General features: G+C 37.6%; 1 pseudogene; it reads right to left on the bottom strand.

Moving 5' to 3' along the window:
• Positions 1-605: 605 nt before the first annotated feature.
• LOC147633105 (uncharacterized) lies at positions 606-10,118 on the bottom strand (annotated as a pseudogene).
• Between the last annotated feature and the right edge of the window lie 190 nt (positions 10,119-10,308).

The raw sequence follows: 10,308 nt of genomic DNA, 5'->3' as shown, positions 1-10,308 counted from the left end.
TCTACATCTTTCATCAATGGGTGTAGTCTCCTTTGTTGGAGTAGAAGGTAGTTCATCCGTAGTGTCCTCTTCTTTTAGGCATTAGAGATAGTTGTGTTGAAAGTTATTCTTTTATTTCTTCTTCAAATTTTGGATTTGCTATTGTGTTTGCTTTTGGTTCCAGTTTCAATTGTTGAATAACTATACCTTGATTTGATCCTTCTTCTAGTTGTTCAACTGGATCAATATCTATTTCTTGTGCTTCTTGAGTGGGTTCTTCAACCTCTACTTCATTTGATGTTTCCATATCTTAAACTTTTTATATACTGTGTGGATCAATTTGGATTACAAACAACCACCTATGATCTCTTGGGTCCATCTTAAAGATGACCTGCTCACACAATGCTTTGGTAGCACAAATGTGTCCCTTTGGTTTGTCCATATCTTTCTGGAGTCTCCTTAAAGAAATTTGCTATTATCTTTGCGCATGTTTGCTTGTGGTGCTTGAGACACTACCTTGAGTGAATTCACATAAAAAATTAACATAGAAAACTTTTAGAACCCAACCTTGAGAATGGCTTATATTGTTCCACAATAATCAAGCATGCCAACTTCACTACTAAGGGTCACTTGCACTTGAACCACTTTCTCTGCATGAAATTTGCCTTGACACAGCGATCAAATATTATTTTCTTCTCATCTATTTGCTCCACAAGAAAGTGACAACTGCATGACCAAAGTGCACCAAATTCACGATACTGCAAGTAAAAGAAGATCATGAAATTGTATCAAGCACAAAAACTTATACAAGACTATGTCTTACGGTTTCTTGTGTACATATAAAAACTCACTTACATGGTAATCAAAACCATATGTAAGCTCCTCCTCCTCATCGCTTATAACCTCGCCACTATGCTTTGCTTGTTGTATGCTAGAAGGAAATTCTAGAAGTTGAGCGAGTGAATCTAGGCATGGCAATGCTCTAGTTTTTTTACTCTTTCTAAAATTCAAATGATGTCGATCTCTTTCCTTGTTTGCTAGGTTGTACCTCTCCATCCATTTATCCATAGCGCATGAGTTGAGGATGCAAAATTTATTAATCGTCTCTCGCAATGCCATATCCATCGTTCTCTCATGACCCTTTCCTTGATGAAATGGTTGTCCATTTCATCAAGCATCTACTTTGAAGCTTCTATCTTCATTAAAGGGTCAGACCAATGCAAAGGTGTAAGGCATTCATGTCTGTATAAGGCTTTGAATAGACTCATACCAATACTTCTATGGTAAGATGAATTATAGGTAAACTTTACCAAATGAAGATAATTCAACCATTTCCTTGGTTTTCGCCCACAGAAAGCTCTAAGCATGTCTTGCACTACTTCATTCACTCTCTGAGTCTATCCCCATCAATTTTTGGATATAGTAGGTAGTGCTGAGGTTCAATGAAGTACCAACTGCTTCAAACAATGCTATGCAAAATCTATAACTAAACTCACCACCTCTATCATTGACTATTCTATGAGGTAATCTGTGTAGTCGGAATACTTCTCGCAAAAATATTCTTGTGATATCTATAAGGGTAAAGGTCTTCTTCACAGGAAGAAATTGCACTACTTTGGTTAATCTTTCAACTATAAAAAATATGGAGTCATAACTTCCATTGGAAGGTAATACCGTGATGAAATCCATACGTATGCATTGCCACTTCATGGTTGGAATATCCAAAACGGGGATGAGGCTTCCTTGGCTTTTTTACTATTTCAGCTTTCATCTTCTAGCAAACTAGGCATTGTGGACACCATTCAATACATCCCTCTTAGGATCACTGTAGATTTTTTCTAGCATATAGTAGAATTTTAGTAATTTTTAGAAATTATATTAGGATTAATCTAGAGAGAGGATGTAATAGAAGAAATGACCTAAGATTATATCTGAATTTAGTTCTGTCTTCGGGAATGAATTGAGCATGAGTTCCTTAGCCCAAAAATAATGACCCCCAATTTTCAGAAAAAGTATGTAGGATATTTCTAGAGAGAGAGAGAGTATAAGACTGGCTGACAAAGACAACTTCCAAAATGAATCTTATAGGTAGATTATATATAATTATTTTAGTCAAGAAAAATTATCACAAATCTTAGAAAATAATTATTAGTTAGAAATTTCTAGAGAGAGAATAGAAAATATAGTCTTTCTAGAGAGAGAATAGGATTAAATTCACCTTTTTGAATAAATTCAAGTCAACGACCTTTAGAGTAAGAGTAGAATAGCTATTCCCTAAAAATAACTCTTTCCCAAAACACAAAAACAACTCTTGAAACAAAATAGAGAGCTGAATAGAAAGTCTCCAACCACGAGTAGACGTAAACAAAGTGCTGGATGCTGCAAATACTAGACAAGGAGAATTCAAGGTTGATCGTCGATTGAGCCTCGATAATTAGTTTTTTGTTTACCATATGGTGGTTGCATGAGTGAATGATTTCTTAAGCCTGCTTTCCATTGTTTGAATATTGTTTTCATTTCATCATGTAAACCTTGCAAAAGGTGAGTCAGATGCCAAAGGATCTCATCTGAGACCTTGACTCCTCTTGATGGAGAACATGGGTGTGCTCCTGGTACGATTGGTGTGGTAGGACAAGAGGAGGCTCCAAAAAAGGCTAGGCATTAAAGTTTGCCTTCTCTTCGTGTTGAGGGTAGAAAGGTTGCTCCATGATGAACAACAGTGTTTGTGCCGGGATTGGTGTGCACATTATAAGTGACTCCAAGCGATATCTATGTGCACAAGATCATTTTTGGACATTGGAATATCTAAGGCCCCTCTTATTTGATTTAGTGGTCTAGGAGTGTTCGGGCTCAATGGTGCACATCGTCATGTCTCATGACTACAATCGTAGTGTGAGGAGATATTATGATGTATTATAAATATTCCATATTTTCGTGCAGTTATTATAATCAATAAAGGACGGTCTGGCATAGTGGGGTGCGTATGTGAATATTGTCTATAATTGTTTGCTATTGTGGAGTGTGTGAGTGATGATAAAGAATATTAATTATGGGTATGTGAGTTCATAGTGGCTCCGTATGCCCAGTGGTAGGGTGGAACGCTAGACCCATTGGGATTGGTCGGGGCCTAGGTTGAGCTTACGGATCTCTCAAAGTAGAAAAATGGATACCCTACCAGAACGTGGGTGGCAGGGTGGACCTGAGAATTTACAAGTACTTTCCAAGTCAAAACCATTTTTTAAAAAATATTTATGAAGGAAAAATTGGAAATTTGGGAATTAGGATCATCAACGACCTAGGATTTACAAGTTGAATGTCTAACCTTAAGATCAAGGAGTAAGACATTGGTGTGTTCTGTGCGAAACCACCAATATGTCTTTTACTGATGAGAAAGATGAGTTAGATATTTATTTAATACCCTATGGAGGAATCGAATGTATTCCTTTGTAAGGATCTATTCTAGAACCGATGATTGATAGTCAACTGGAATAGCCAAACCTTAGGTAATTGCACTTTGAGGCCCTGGGTGAGATTCTCTACCTTATTATAGGATCTTCCACTGCGTATTTATCAAAGGCTATTAGGGCAGGGGTCTCATACTTCTTTTAGGTACACATTATCATCTCTTGTGAATTCTCTCAGCTCTTTCTAGGAGTGTGTTTCTGCTAAGTGGTCATGTTGAGTGATTATCAACGTTCTATGTATCTTTAAACTATGTTTTTTAGGTATTACGAGAGGTTCTGGATAGCAGTGGGCTTGTGCATACATCAATTTAGTATCGTACTATATTGTGGGCTTACCATTGGCTTTTATTTTAGCCTTCATTAGGGCCAAAAATGCCTAAAAAAGGGCCCTTTACTAATCTCAGAATTAAGAAAAGACCCAAAGAGAGTGTGCCACGTGCACAAGAATATGGTTTTCTTGTCTCCTCTACTTTAGAGGTAGTAGAGTCCATTTCGAGCTTTCTTCCTCTAATTTAGCCAAAATCTCCAAATTTAGACGGATTGTGGTGGTCCCTAGCATCCGTTATATTAACAAAAACTGTCAAAAGATTTGAAAAAAAATGGCATGTAGTTAATGTCAAAATTTTTGAAGTTTGGGACAAACTACCTCTAGTATTCCTTTTGGTGCCCATACCATTTCATTTTTCTTCTCAACGTCTAGAAGCTCTCATCTTCTAGCTCTCTCTCATCTCTTTTTTGACCTCACTAAGTTCCATTGTCTCATTCTCTTGCTTCTATTCTATATGAAATCCATAAGACATCCTTCTCATTCAATAAACTCTTGTGTCGTACACAACAAAAGGGATGATGGAACTTGGGAACCCAAGAGTTTCACTGTAAACGACTGGGTTACGATGTTGCCCTCATGATGCAAGGGATCTCACAAGGTGAAGAAAACAAAAAAAAAAGTGGAGTTCTAAGAAAAATAATGTACAAATACATTAAGAGCAATGCAAAGGATTCTTTGGGGTTCTTACATTGACTTATTGTTTTAACAACTTAAAATCTATTGTCCTGCAAGCATTTGCAATCACCCTCCATCCACAACTAGTACTGTCAAACTACATTGGAACCTGAAATAATAGTGTAATTAGAAGAAAGCCATCTTCAAACGAAGAAACATCCAAACTAAATTCTTAATACCTCTTGTTGCCCTGCTGAAGATACTTGAGTGGCTTCTTTGGATCTACAAGGTCTTCATAATTGTTCTCTAAATATGCTAATACAATTTTGTAAGCACTGCAATAAAGAGCATATCAAACAGGTGCAATGTTTGTAGCAAAATTGTGATAGTTGATGAAAACAGATACTTACATTTTGCATTGACCATGGATACCAAATAAGGAGTTCATGAAAGTAACCTCTCTATCCAAATCATCAATGAGTATAAGACTCCAATGGTGACTGCAAATAAAACAATAGTAAGAAAATATCTACTCACATTAGTTATGAATTTAAAACTATTAAAAAATACTACCTTTCATTATATGGGATGAATATATAATAGTTTCTCAGGCTATCATATGCACTAAAAAACACTTCAATATTTGATCATGTCTTTGAAAAGATATCAATTGATATTAGAGGATCAACAACAAATATGCTGCTTGAAATCTATGTGGGCATTGTAGAAATGTATGCCCTATAATCAAAGACAGTATTAAGTATGCAAAAAGGAGAGAAAAGGACAAAACTATGATGCTTACCTCATGCAACAAAATAATACAAAGTCAGATATTTCAATATCTGTCTTCTCTAACATCACTTTGTCCTCAGGTGAAATGCTTAAGTAATAATCATTCTGAGGATTGGAGGAGACATTGATAATCATTTGACCAAATACCTTGCCCATTCTATCATAATTCATAGCACCAAGTCTCTTAACTTCCTCTTTATAAAACTTATCCTACTGAGGCAGTCCGGGGCGGGCAACAAGAAGAGCGGCCTCTAAGCACTCAAGGCTCCCGTGTTGCTCAATGGGCTTGGGGCACAACGCAACACAAACATAAGAACCCCAAAACCACACACTCAACAAGACAGGGGCACCACCTAGTTATGTGTGTGAACTAGGACACCAAAGATCTTTCCTTGTAGCCAATCAATACAAGCTAACCATATACATCAATCAGAAGGCACACACCCCTTAAACAAAAACTCATAACATATGGTATTGTGTGTGGAGGAGATTTGCATAACACAAATAGATGCATACCAAACTTGGAGAAGAACTTAGAGACACAATATAAGCTTGATTTTGTTGTCGGTATACACATGGTCTTAAGGTTACGGGAGCCCTCTCACCATACAACCCTCTTACCATGGAATGAAAGGCAACAAATCAAAAACATGCCTTCAAGTCGCCAAGCATAAAATCACACCACAAAAATACAAGGATCGAATCTACCTTAAATCAAACATCGGACCGCTTTGCTAAATCAACTTTGGAGATGTAGGAGTCCAAGATTTTGTACACAATTGCACCCAAACTACTAATCTTATTTATGCACAAAGGCAAGATACAATTATGATAGGGAGTATGGCATCACTCAAGCCCTCACAATGACATAACTAGCTTCAAGCTTCAAGCTTCTCTATGCAATCAAAGGTATTGATGTATAGAGAGAGCTCACAAGTTCACTATTTCCTTACACACTAGAGTTGGGAGTGGTGTACAATGTGTGTAATCTCCCCTCTTTACAAGGAATGGAGGGGGCTCTATTTATAGGTTTGAGAAGCCCCAATTAGGATTAAGCCTAATCAATCTTATTATGGAAAATCATAGATTATGGATTTTTTATTTTGAAATGAGAGTGGGCCTCTTCTTATCCCTTGAGTCACATGGATATGGGCCCAAGGTGAGAGAATTATTGAAGATGAGAGGAGAGTGTGATGTAGAGGTTTGAGCAAATAACTTGTAGTAATGCCTACTCCAAAAGTAGTAGAGTGGGTGCTTATTTACAAATGTTAGTAGTTATTAGTAGTTAGTAATCACTATAAAAGGTTAGTAATACAATGTACAAAATGGGTGAGAAGGGCTGAGAGGTTGAGTAAGAGGAGTAAAGATTTGGAAAGATTCTCTGTGTGGTTGAAAGCTCGAAGAAGCTTGGATTCTCCCATGTGTAGATCTTTAAGTTAACCACCGGTCTCCTTCTTGCATTTGACGCCACAAAAGTTGATTGAGGTGAAGAACATGGGGGTTTTTGTAGATGGAAACCCCATATTTTCAGAGGTTAATAGGATACATTCATGCTGATTTTTTATGTATTTTTTGAGATTGGGAAAATAATTTAGTAATATGGGAGTAGTAGGGAGAGAAATGGAGATGAGGTATGGGTGTAGAGTAGATATGAGAGCAAATGGAGAGGGAAGGAGAGGGCAAATGTGGAGAGGGTGAGAGAGGACATGAATTTTGTAGGTTTGATGGAGTGAGAAAGGAATGACTAAGTGTGTAGGTGATGAATGTGTAAGGGAGGTGAGAAGAGACTAGGTGTACCTTGCCAAAAAGTGGGCAGACTGGGGTCCAATAGAAAATTCATATCTCACCGCCATTAGCTCCAAAAATTCTCAAAAAAATTGAGCATATTTTTGAGCTCCCGAGCTAACTTATGTTTTTTGATGACCAGTCCAAATTCGGAGTGGAGGCGGGCGCAAAAAATTCAGCAGAATCATGTATTTTTTGAATTTTTAAAATCTTTGTGTGGGTCCCCATTGGTGGAATTTCTTGATAGCTCCAAGAGTGAGCCCCCCAATACATCATACCCTGACCTTAGAGACTCAAGTGTATGTGGACACTTGCATGGAGGAGATTTTTTCCATTTTATAAAGGATTTACATAATAAGAAAAAACAAGCTAGTATTTAACTAGTCAACATATCATGACAATATGGTTATTATGATAGGAAAATAAAATAAACAAAGAGATCTAATTGTGAATAAAATATACAAAAATAATTGATATATGAAAAAGTATTTAATAAAAATATATAAAATATTTAATAGTAAAAAATATATACAAAAATACTAAACTATGGAAGTCAAAAAGGAGGGAGACCCTCATTATTTTAGGGTAGATGAGAGAATAAAAGATGAAATAGTCTAAGGGAAAACGTGATTTGGGTAGTAGGCTTTCTACATGGTGTGGGTAGAAATGTGAGGGCATAGGATTTACTTATACATGGTGAAGTTGAAGCATATGTACAATCATGGTCCAAAAGTATTATGAAGAATAATAATAATAGTAATAAATAAATAAAAATATATTTAGGTTTTGTAATACACACACCTAATGAAGTATTTACATAACTAGAGAAAATAGAGACCCCCATATTTAGGCCCTTATATAAAATGAAATATTTACATAAAATGGGCCGTAATAATTTTATTTATTTTTGATGAGTAGCTTAGCAAAAACTTTTTTCTTAAATAATATAAAAAATATATAGAAGATATGGGTAAAGTCCCTAACGCACACACGCCTATTTACAGTGAAAAGGTATTTATGACAAAGAGTTTATGTGATTTTCCTTGGCCAAGGTAGCTCCTTGTGGTAATGTGGATAGCCGAAAGAACGGCTATCATTTAGCCCTCCCCCTAGATGATGGTATATTCTGTACCATCATAATGTAGGTCTTCTAAAGCAAGTGGTGTAATGTGGTTCTCTTGTCCATCTTTCTTCTATTCCTTGTGTTTTGCACTACATCCATCACTCAAACAACATAACTTACATGCCCTTTTATCTCCTTTTTGTGGTTGCTTTTGTAAGTCTGTCGGTAGAATGCGACTCAAGTATGGCTTGAGTCTGTAGCCATTAACCTTCTTAGAATGTTCTTTGCCATCCAAATCCATGAGCTGATAATAGCTAGAGTTGAAAACCTTCTTGACAATGTATGGTCCCTACCATCTAGTTTCAAACTTGGCATCAAACCGATTATCAAGTCGATTGTCATACCTTAGCACAAGATCTCCTTCTTTGATGCCCTCGTCTTTCAAAGTTGCATTGAACTTCTTTGCTGCTTGCATGGCTTTTCTTCTATAACACTCATATGCAGCTTCTCTTTTCCACTCTAGCTCAACTAAAGTGAGAAGTTGATCTACCCATGCATCTTGATCTCCTAGTCCACCTTTTCCATGTAGCCGCATTGTTGGAATGTTGAGCTCAATAGGCTGCAATGCTTCTTGACCATAAACCAAGTGAAAGGGCGTAAACCCCATTGCTTCTTGGTAGGTAGTCCGGTATGCCCATAGTGCTCCATCAAGGAACTCATCCCAAAGCTTTGTCTTGTTCTCCACCATCTTCCTTATGATTCCTGCAATGATACCATTCGCCTTCTCTACTAACCCATTTGATTGGGGATAGTAGGGTGTGCTATGATGATGTGAAATATGAAGCTCTTCACAAACTTCGGTGAGCAAACCTTTTCTAAAACCTGGACCATTGTCAGAAACAATCTCCAAGGGGGTGCCAAATCTGCAACATATATGAGTGCAAACAAATTTGCTTACAGTCTTTCCATTCACCCTTGCCACACTTTGAGCCTCCACCCACCTAGTCATGTAGTCTATGGCCACTAAGATGTACAATTTTCCATTTTAAGTTCTAGGTAGTGGATCCATAGCATCAATGCCACATTTTTCAAATGGACCACTTGCAATGACTAATTGGCGTGGACCATGTAGCAACCTCTTATTACCATTGACTTGGCAGTTATGACAGCTCCTACACCAATGTTGGACATCCACATGTAAGCTTGGCCAAACATACCCAGCAAGCAAAATCTTTTTCACAGTTAGTTCTTGAGCAAAATGGCCACCACATGCTTCTTCATGCAAACCCTCTAAAATGGCTGGAATCTCCTTGGTTGTTGGTACTCTTCTGCACACTTGATCTTTTCCTCTTTGGTAGAGGGCACCTTCTAAGAACAAGAAAGAACTTTCCCTCTTCATGAGCCTCCTCTTTTGTGCCCTTGTGAAGTCTTGTGGGAATTCACCTTCCAAGATGTAGCTCACAATGGGATCCAGTGTCTCCATTCCTTGATACCGTGGTTGCTTAATAGCCGCTGCAGCCAAGACTACTTGCATTTCCTTCTTAACACATGCAACAGCTTGTTGTGCAAGTAGATCAGCATCCTCATTTTGTTTCCTAGGAATATGATACAATTGCACTTCCTCAAATTGATTAAACAGCCTACGGATAGCATAAACCTTTTGCCTTAATCTTTCATTCTTGCATGCCCAAATGCCTAAAATTTGCCTTACAATAAGAAGTGCATCCCCTTTTACTAGGAGACGTTGTATCCCTTGATTGATGCACACCTTCAAACCATGAAGTAGTATGTCGTACTCTGCTTCATTGTTGCTAGTAGAACTTGGCAAGTTGACCTTCTCCTTCATAACCACCTCTCCATCTGGGTTGAGCAGCACCAGCCCTCCCCCTGCTTTACCTATGGCTTTTCTAAAAGCTCCATCAAAGAACAAGGTAAATGCATTAGGTATAGTTTTGGGTGGTGGCAATGGTAGGGTCTTTACTTCAAGCACCTTAATCTCCTTTTCATGCACTCTATAAGTGAGAATCCCTGCCAATTGTGCACGCACACTATCTTCTACCTTGAAAGAGTATTGGAATTCTTGTAATTCCATAACCCACTTTGTGATTCTAGCACTGATAGTCATTTGAGAAGACACCCAAGGAAACAAATTTTCTGTAGTGAGAATTACAAAAGGTTTTGGTAACAAGTAGGATCTAAATTTTCTCACCGCAAAGATGAGAGCAAGCATCATGAGTTCTGCTTCCATGTAGCCTTTCTCCAAGACATTCATGACCCTACTA

This window comes from Cibotium barometz, chromosome 12 (assembly GCF_041138505.1).
Source record: "Cibotium barometz isolate CiBa-2024 chromosome 12, ASM4113850v1, whole genome shotgun sequence".
Taxonomy (NCBI): Eukaryota; Viridiplantae; Streptophyta; class Polypodiopsida; order Cyatheales; family Cibotiaceae; genus Cibotium; species Cibotium barometz.
This window is presented reverse-complemented; position numbering and strand designations above follow the sequence as displayed.